General features: G+C 30.2%; 1 long non-coding RNA gene across 1 annotated transcript; it reads right to left on the bottom strand.

Annotated features, from left to right (window-relative positions):
* Window positions 1–5,897: 5,897 nt before the first annotated feature.
* Window positions 5,898–7,290, bottom strand: LOC106325950. Its single transcript, XR_001267100.1, has 4 exons — window positions 6,920–7,290; window positions 6,609–6,657; window positions 6,299–6,495; window positions 5,898–6,220 (listed from the first exon to the last, which is right to left on the bottom strand). It is a non-coding gene; the product is annotated as an uncharacterized LOC106325950 (long non-coding RNA).
* Window positions 7,291–8,249: the final 959 nt, after the last annotated feature.

Below are 8,249 nucleotides of genomic sequence, written 5' to 3'. Positions count from 1 at the left end.
TATTAATTTATAGAGATATTAATTTATCGATATACTAATTGAATCAAAAATTCAATTTGAAACTATAAAATTATATTATTTTATAGAAATTTTTAGTGTATATTAATTTATAGATTATTAAGTTAAAGAGGTTATACTGTATTTCCTATTCTGCTGAAAAATAAACAAATAGCAACTTAATAAAAAGCGATAAAATATAGGGAAAGTAACAATATATTATTTATTATTTTATGTAACTAATGATTTCATATGTGATATTATTGTCTATTGGTTGCATTATATATCTTGTACTATAAGACACCTCTAACTTCACAAAAAAAGGTCTATATAAATTGTCCACTAAAAGTGCAGGATTGTGGTTTTTGTGTCTTGCAAATTTTGGTTAAAAGTTTAAAACTTCTTACATATAGAATCAAAAAACATACGATTTTTACATAGGTTACAAGTGATTTAGAAGAAATAATAATCAAACTTAAATAATTCTTTCGCTAAATCTGCAAAATGAAAACTCAACATTAATTGTGATTTAGTAATTGACTTAACCAAGTTGTAAATTTTAGGTTAAATCAGTAATAATATGAAAAGAAAAAAAGATTCAAGTGTGTTCGAGAAGAAGATATATATTTAAGGATTTGAAAGAGGTTTAGGAAAGATGATACTAGAATTGGTTAACTAATCTAAAACCTAAAAGTCTTATGAACTACTATCAAAAGTCTTGTCCTCACTAAAATGAAAATTCCGAAATCGTATTCGTTTTCCCCAATAGAATTTCTTTGGATTTGGTTACCTATCAATGCAATCTTTTTAGTCATCCGTTTTGTAGTTATGTGATATAATTTACTTTACAATAAATAATAGAAATTTTAGAACTCCAACTTTATTTTTATGTCAATATATAATAGTCACACTTCAATAATTATGGACCCTTCATTCACCGCCTCATTATTCTAATACTTATAGATATATTTTGTTCTGTAAATCAAGATTCGGATCGTATCTTTCATATTCTTGTGTGTTCTAAACTTTCGTTCACTGACGAAAACCTAATGCTACCCATCAAAACAATCTCACTGGTCATCAAATCTGTATATATAGTAAGGTAGTGTCATTTATTATAATAACTATAACTGTGTACCTTTTTCTGACATTGAATCTTGAACATTTAGTTTTTATTTATTTCACCAACTTTATTCTTAAATTAATATATTATTAGTCAAAATTTTATAATGTACCCTTCCTTGCAATTATTTATCAGCGATGATGTATCAAGTTAGTTACATGGATCGACCGACCTTTGCATCTAGTATCCTTCACATTCAAGTTCTCTCCTACTACAATGTTGTAGTAATAAAAACAGTTCTTCTAACGTCAATTTAATATAAGAAATAATTATAACAGTGTCTTACGTAGTTGGAAAATATCTAGAACAGTAACTATTATACATACATAATGTATTGGGAACAAGGGAGCCACAGGCATTTCGTGGCCTGGGCCTTCTTGGCGGTTGTCAACCCTTTTTCTTGGCTCTTTTTGCATTTATTTAGTTGTTTGTATTCTTATGTACTAATTAATATCTTATGTATGTTTCACTTTCATATTTTTTTCATATCCTACATTTTGACTTTCCATATCCGAATCTAGCTAAATTTAGTATCCCACAATATGGGTTACGAACAGTAACATCACATACAAGAATTACCCCAACTGACTTTGAAAGTTTAACAAACGTCGAAATGCTTCCATAAATGCCGTCTTCTTCGCAAGCGAAATCATTTTTCGTGAAATTTACAACCATAGAAAGCTCCAGACATGTCTACTAGATATATGCATGCAAACCGACAATAACAAATTCTATATTAAAGATGGAATAAATATGATTCAACATCTTAAATAATGATGAGCCGGCCAATGACTAAGGTATTGAGCATGACTGATAAGATATTTACAAGTTGCTAGAAAATGATAGGAAGAATGGTAAATTTAGGGAATAACTGGAGCCTGCACGTACAAAATAGCGATAATATAAACTATTTTCACGATGTTTTTTTTTTTGTGTGTTCCTCTCTTGGATATTAATTATTAACCAAGCTCCTAAAGTATGATTTTTTCCTACTTCCTTACAAATGAACAATATTTTTCCTCTGCACTTTTACTATTTTGGGTCTAAATGGTTGTAAGTTGAGAGGAACACACATTAGCGGAAGTAAGCATTTCTTCTAAAATGTTACTCCCTCCGTTCCTAAATATAAGATGTTTAGATAAAAACACACATATTAAGAAAATTACTTTTTATCTAGAAAATATCAATAAAATTATAAATTAATGGTATTCAACCAATTACAAAATATATTATTAAATATAATTGGTTACACAGTTTTTAATAAAATTAAAATTACTTTGAAAAATGAAAACATCTTATATATTGGAACAACAATTTTTTTTGAAAATATCCTACATTTAAGAACAGATGTAGTATTATTTAGATTGTATAAGTTAATGAAATAAGCATTTCTCTAAAACTTCAGTATGTCATTAAAAAGAGTAAAAATGGAATTCAACTAGTTCCACACCAAAAATTGCAATCAAAAACGAAATTTAAATGAAAAATTTATATATTATTCTGGAAAGGAATTGAATAAGTGAACTTATTTGAATAAGAGACTAATTTTGTTTTTGAAAAAAGATTGAATAAGAGACTATTTATAGTTTTAAATTTATTCTAGTAATTATCGTTGGCACAATTTTTTAATTTAATCTATATTTGTCTATATAAAAGCATAACAACGAGCATTTTTTTCGAATGGTAAAAATTCATGAAATCTGAGAAACGCATGTTACGGCCAAATTTAATTTTAACCCAAAATATGCGTTTTTGAAGGATGACCGCATAAGAAAACCGACCAAATCGCATGGAAGAATGAGACTGATATTCAGTTTTGTGTCTATCGATATCTTGTGTGTGTGTTGTATGGACCGCCCAACCAATAATGCAGCCACAAGTCTATCGTAGAATTATTTGTCTTCTTTTACACAAAATTACAAATTCCTACTTTTTAATTTCAATTGTGGGGACAAAACTTAATGCATGAATATGATCTTTTCCAGTCGCTCTTACTATCTATTCCTTCAGTTTATGTATTATTTCAAAATAAAAATATTATTGATAGTACACGATATTTTCATATATGTGAATATATATATATATTGAGACTCTCTGTGCTCAGGAATTTGTTTGGACCGACCAGACAGCATCCATCCACTTGTGGAGATATTCGGGAGGTTGAGACTTGAGAGTACATAATGAGAAATATATCGACCGTTGCCCGTTGGAGATTGCTCTAACAGATGCTCGTAAATTTTCCATTAAAGAACTTTGCAGACAAACAGTTTGTCTTCACACAAAAAAAAAAAAATTAATTAATTTTGCAAAAGATAATAAAAATGGACACAATTATTAGATGAAGTGATGAAATATAATTTGGAATCTTAGTTTTAGGTTTACAAACTATGGGTGAACAAAAAAAAAAAAAAAAAAAAAGGTTTACAAACTATGGGTACAGACACTTAACTGCAGTCTATAGGAACGAGAGTACATAACTCGACTCGTGAAACTTCCCATACATTTACCATGGTCTTTGACACGATAAATCGGTCTCGTGTTATAAAGTTTAGGCTTAAATATTAGAGATATCGTCTGAGAAACTGGAAAAGAATCTTAATTAATATATATAAAAATGGATCAGTTAACTTATCACCAAGTGTGAGTTCAAAAGAATAAAAGAAGAAAACGAGAATGTATGTGTTTTTATCAAAAAAAAAATGTATGTACGTATGACGTCGTGGAAAAAGGATAAATGACGTGGGAGGATCCGATAAAACAAGAGGCCCACCAGGCACCGTCGGATTAATGAGAATGGGGTCAAAATGCTTGACTCCCTGTCCCTGACTACACAGACTGATAGTCAGTTGACTCTCTGACTTTTTCTTTTTAAAATTACACATACAGTTTCTACATAGAACGCGTTTTTGCTATTTTGTTTCCTTTTTACAAGTTTTTTTTTTTTTTTTTGGTAAAATGTTAAAGATTATATTACCAAATTTTCTTTTTTTTTACAGAAGAACACAGACACAAAGTAGCAGAGTGCAAGAATTGAAACTAAACAGATCATCTAAAGCAGAGTACAACTTTAAACAAAAGAAGATGATGTCCGGAAAGGGACTGATGTTAACGTAGCAGCGACGGACCTAATGAGAGGGTATGAGCGGAACAAGCCTCCAGTTGCCGTGAGCTACCAGAGAGAAAGGCGCCCTCAAACCTTGAAGCACCGGCTCCTACAGCTTCTAGAAACCCACTCATCAATACATTCCCAAAGAATCACGTCTCGAGCTCGCAAGCACATCCAACATTGCCTCACCGGCAGCACGAGGAGGAGTCCACAACCGGCGATGCCGTCGTTCGGGACGGGAGTTCGAAGATTGCTGCCTCAACTCCTCCACCCAGGGACCGTGTACACCCTTTTAACCCACCACACAAGCTCGAGACGTGATTCTTTGGGAATGTATTGATGAGTGGGTTTCCTTTTTACAAGTTACGCGAAAGATTAATATATCTTGTAATATTTACGTTTAATTTAAAAGTTTAAATTATATAAAACGTGTGAATATTGTTTCATTGATTTCTGTTTTTATATTTATCGTTTACTATTGAAATCGTTCGATGTTCAACTTTAATCTTATTGTGGTAAAGTATATTTCATAATAGGATTGTTGAATAGAGTATTTTTATTTTGGAAAAGTACATATGTCGATACGTTTATTTTGTTCTAGATTATCTAGCTTAATTTCTATTGCTAGATTATTTTATATTGTGTGACTCGTTTAGATTATGCAAATAAATATATTTTTCGTATTAATATTAGATATTTGATTGATTTTTTTTAAAGTCATGACATATCTTGCTAAAATTTTACACATCTATTTGGATATAACTATCTTAGACCTCTTATTTATATTATGAGAACAATTTCTGCATTGTTTTTTCTCTTTTGCTTACTCTATTCAACAATGTTATATTATATAAAATTTAAAAATTATATTTTCAAATCTTCTTTAATAATATTCAACAAAAAATTATAGACCATATATAAAGCTAATTTGTCGTTATGATTACTTGAATTGATAAACTTCACTTTGTTCTTAGCTGATGATTTCTTTGCAAGCAATTAAAAATCCATATTAGAATTAATTTTTTATATCTAATTTTATAATATATTATTTAGAATAATAACAATCGTTCTTAATTTAAAGGGTGTGTTTAATTGGAAGTTTGAGGATATTTAATCTGAAGGAAAAATTAATGGTTATAAGAACTTCTTTAAAACTATTTTAAAATTAATTGTTATGGAACTTGTTATTTGATAAAACTACTTTAAAATTTACTGTTTTGAAATATTTTTATGCTGAGTATTTTACGAGTTGCATTCATTCTAAAGTATTTTTGTTGTATTTTAGTGGTACTTTAATTTAAATCATAGTAATTCTTAAATCTTCAAAAATCATTGAAAAACTCAGTAAAAATCAAATCCTTTCAACTTATGGATTTAATACATTCTCATGTGTAAGAACTTTTAATTAAAACTGTTCTTTACAAAAGAAAATTTTGGTACAAATATTTAGATTAATATATATTTTAAAATATTTCATGCGTAATTCCAAAATAACAATATAAATCAAACAAAATTAACCAATTGCAAAGTTCAACAGTTGAGATTGGAGAAAAACTTTTGTTTCTGACAGAAAAATAAAATAGTAAAAAGTAACCAATATGAATAGCAGATGAAACTGAGATGAAAGAAAAAAAAATAGGAGGTGAAACTGAAGGAAAAACATTTGTCTATATGGTATATTGGTATCACTTAAATTTACACAGTAACAATACTTGGATCATTAACGACACTGGAGTCAAACAAAAATTATACAACAGAGCTCAATTAGTTCACATACTCAATTTTCTTAGATGAACCTATAGCTGGTTTAAGCGATACCCACAAAAAAAGATTGGAATCTTTTTTTTATCAATGCCTCTTTGTTTGAAGATATTTTTCATGACACTTACGAACTCCACAAAAGAAAATGAAACGGGTTCTTTGATATTCAAATTATTGCAACTTTTGCTGTGTTGATTCGACATCCAAATTCAGGTTCTATTGTCAAATACAATCTGTAAGATCAAAACAAAAGAAAATCAAAAATGATAAAATCAAGAATAAGATTCATAGTTTGCTCGTAAAAAAACCACCTTAGCTTTCGGCACATGGTGACCCCTTAAGTCATACTTTATATCCACCGTTGAAGTCATGATCGATATAACTGGAACAAACCATTTTCACCCAAACAGAGCTTAGTTGCCAAAACGTCAAATTTATTATATGTTGCATTCAGACCTTGTAGAGATAGTTACTCTTCTCAACAGAAAACCATTGTTCTTCATTATTTCTGCAATAGTAACAACATTTACAATAGCTACACATTTTCATACTGAATATCCAATCAGTAGAAAGGCTATTACAAGAAAGTACAGGAGAGAGAGAGATTAAGAACATGCATACCCATCCCAAGGACAGACAGCTCAACATCATCGTATTGCTGCATATACCTCTGAAACAAATCCAAGGTATCAATCAATGACAATACCCAATTACAGAATTTATAACTTAAGTAAAAATTACACCAACCAAAGTGAAAACCTTTGGCATGACACAACTAAAGCACAAAGATTTCCAGAAAAAAATTGAGCCTTTTTGAGTGGGTAAGAGTAACACAGATTTTCACAGACAATCACATCCGCTATAGAAACAGATCATAGAGTCCAAAAACATCAAAGCTTAGATGATGAGTTCCATAGCCAAAAAGTGCGTACCTTGGCGAGATTGACGTAGAAGAACAATGGTTTCATAATGTTAGAAACCTGAATCCGATTTTTCTTCTGAGAATCATCAGCCTAGGACGCCAAAGACGTAAGAAGGATGTACAAATTCACTATTGTTGGAGTTGGTGCTTGAAAGAGGTTGTCCTTTCTGATTTCTTAGTGGTGAGGATGCTCATTGCAGGCGACAAACAAATTTATAAGTGAAACTTCAATTGGTATTTGGAGAATGATGAGTCTGATTTAATGAGAGAGGGAGGTGTGGTGAAAACGACATAAAAGACTGGTTTAATATGGAAGATGATTGATGACTGCAGACATTACACAAATGGTCCGGAGGCGGTGTGATCTAAGCGGCACGGTGATTCTCCTTTACAATGTCCAAGTCGAGAAAGAGGAAACCTAATAACTCTGGGGCTAAAATGGAAAATGCAAGCCCAAACGAAGCCATAAGAAACCAAGCCCAACCAAAACCAACCAAACCTAAACACAGTGTTTAAATAAAAGTGCCAAGTGGCAAAATTTCTCCCAAGGAGAGAAAAAACTCAACTTTATTTATTAAGATAACAACAACCCAACTCCTCATTGAGTATATATATTTTTGATGTTATTAACTTGATCTACATATTCTCATTCTCCAATAATCATGCAATAGCTGCGAGACCGGCTCTGAAATTTTAGAGCTGTAAATGATTTAGTAAAAATTTCAGTAAACTTTTTTTAAAAAAAATTTAAGAGTTTTTCTATGTAGTTTTCTTAGAATAATTTGGAGGATATAAATCAATGCTTGACTAGTATATGTTCAGAACCGGCCTTGAGTACTTGTGATCTCTAATGGTATTCAAAAGAATCAATAAAATGTTTTCACAAAGAAGACGTCAGAGTTTTGTGCGACAAAGATAACATTGGCTGCAACTAATTTTTTTTTGTTGGATAAATTTGTTTGGAATGCAACAATCCATATAATTTTATAAGATATTAGGGGTTGTCTGCGTTTCGCGCGGAATATTTTTTTATTATTCTTAAATATGATTTTCTGATAATGTGATTATGTGATCAGTATTTATTTGTAAAGAGCATTATTTGATGCTTTATTACGTTATGTACTAGTAGGTAATAAGTTAATATATTATGTGTTTGTCTTTTTAATAATGTGTTGTTGTACGTATAATACTACTTGTTAGTGGTGAAGTGAGTTTCTGATATAAAACATATTGAATTTCAATAATTTTGTCTTTAGGTATTTGTTGATTCCAAGATTAACGGCGTCAAAATTGTATTTTAATTTTTCACATTACTCTTTTTAGGTGTTTTTTGCACTCTC

The sequence above is a fragment of the Brassica oleracea genome, chromosome C2, assembly GCF_000695525.1.
Source record: "Brassica oleracea var. oleracea cultivar TO1000 chromosome C2, BOL, whole genome shotgun sequence".
In the NCBI taxonomy this organism is placed as follows: Eukaryota; Viridiplantae; Streptophyta; class Magnoliopsida; order Brassicales; family Brassicaceae; genus Brassica; species Brassica oleracea.
The sequence above is the reverse complement of the archived record's forward strand: the minus strand, read 5'-3'. Positions and strand labels throughout refer to the sequence as shown.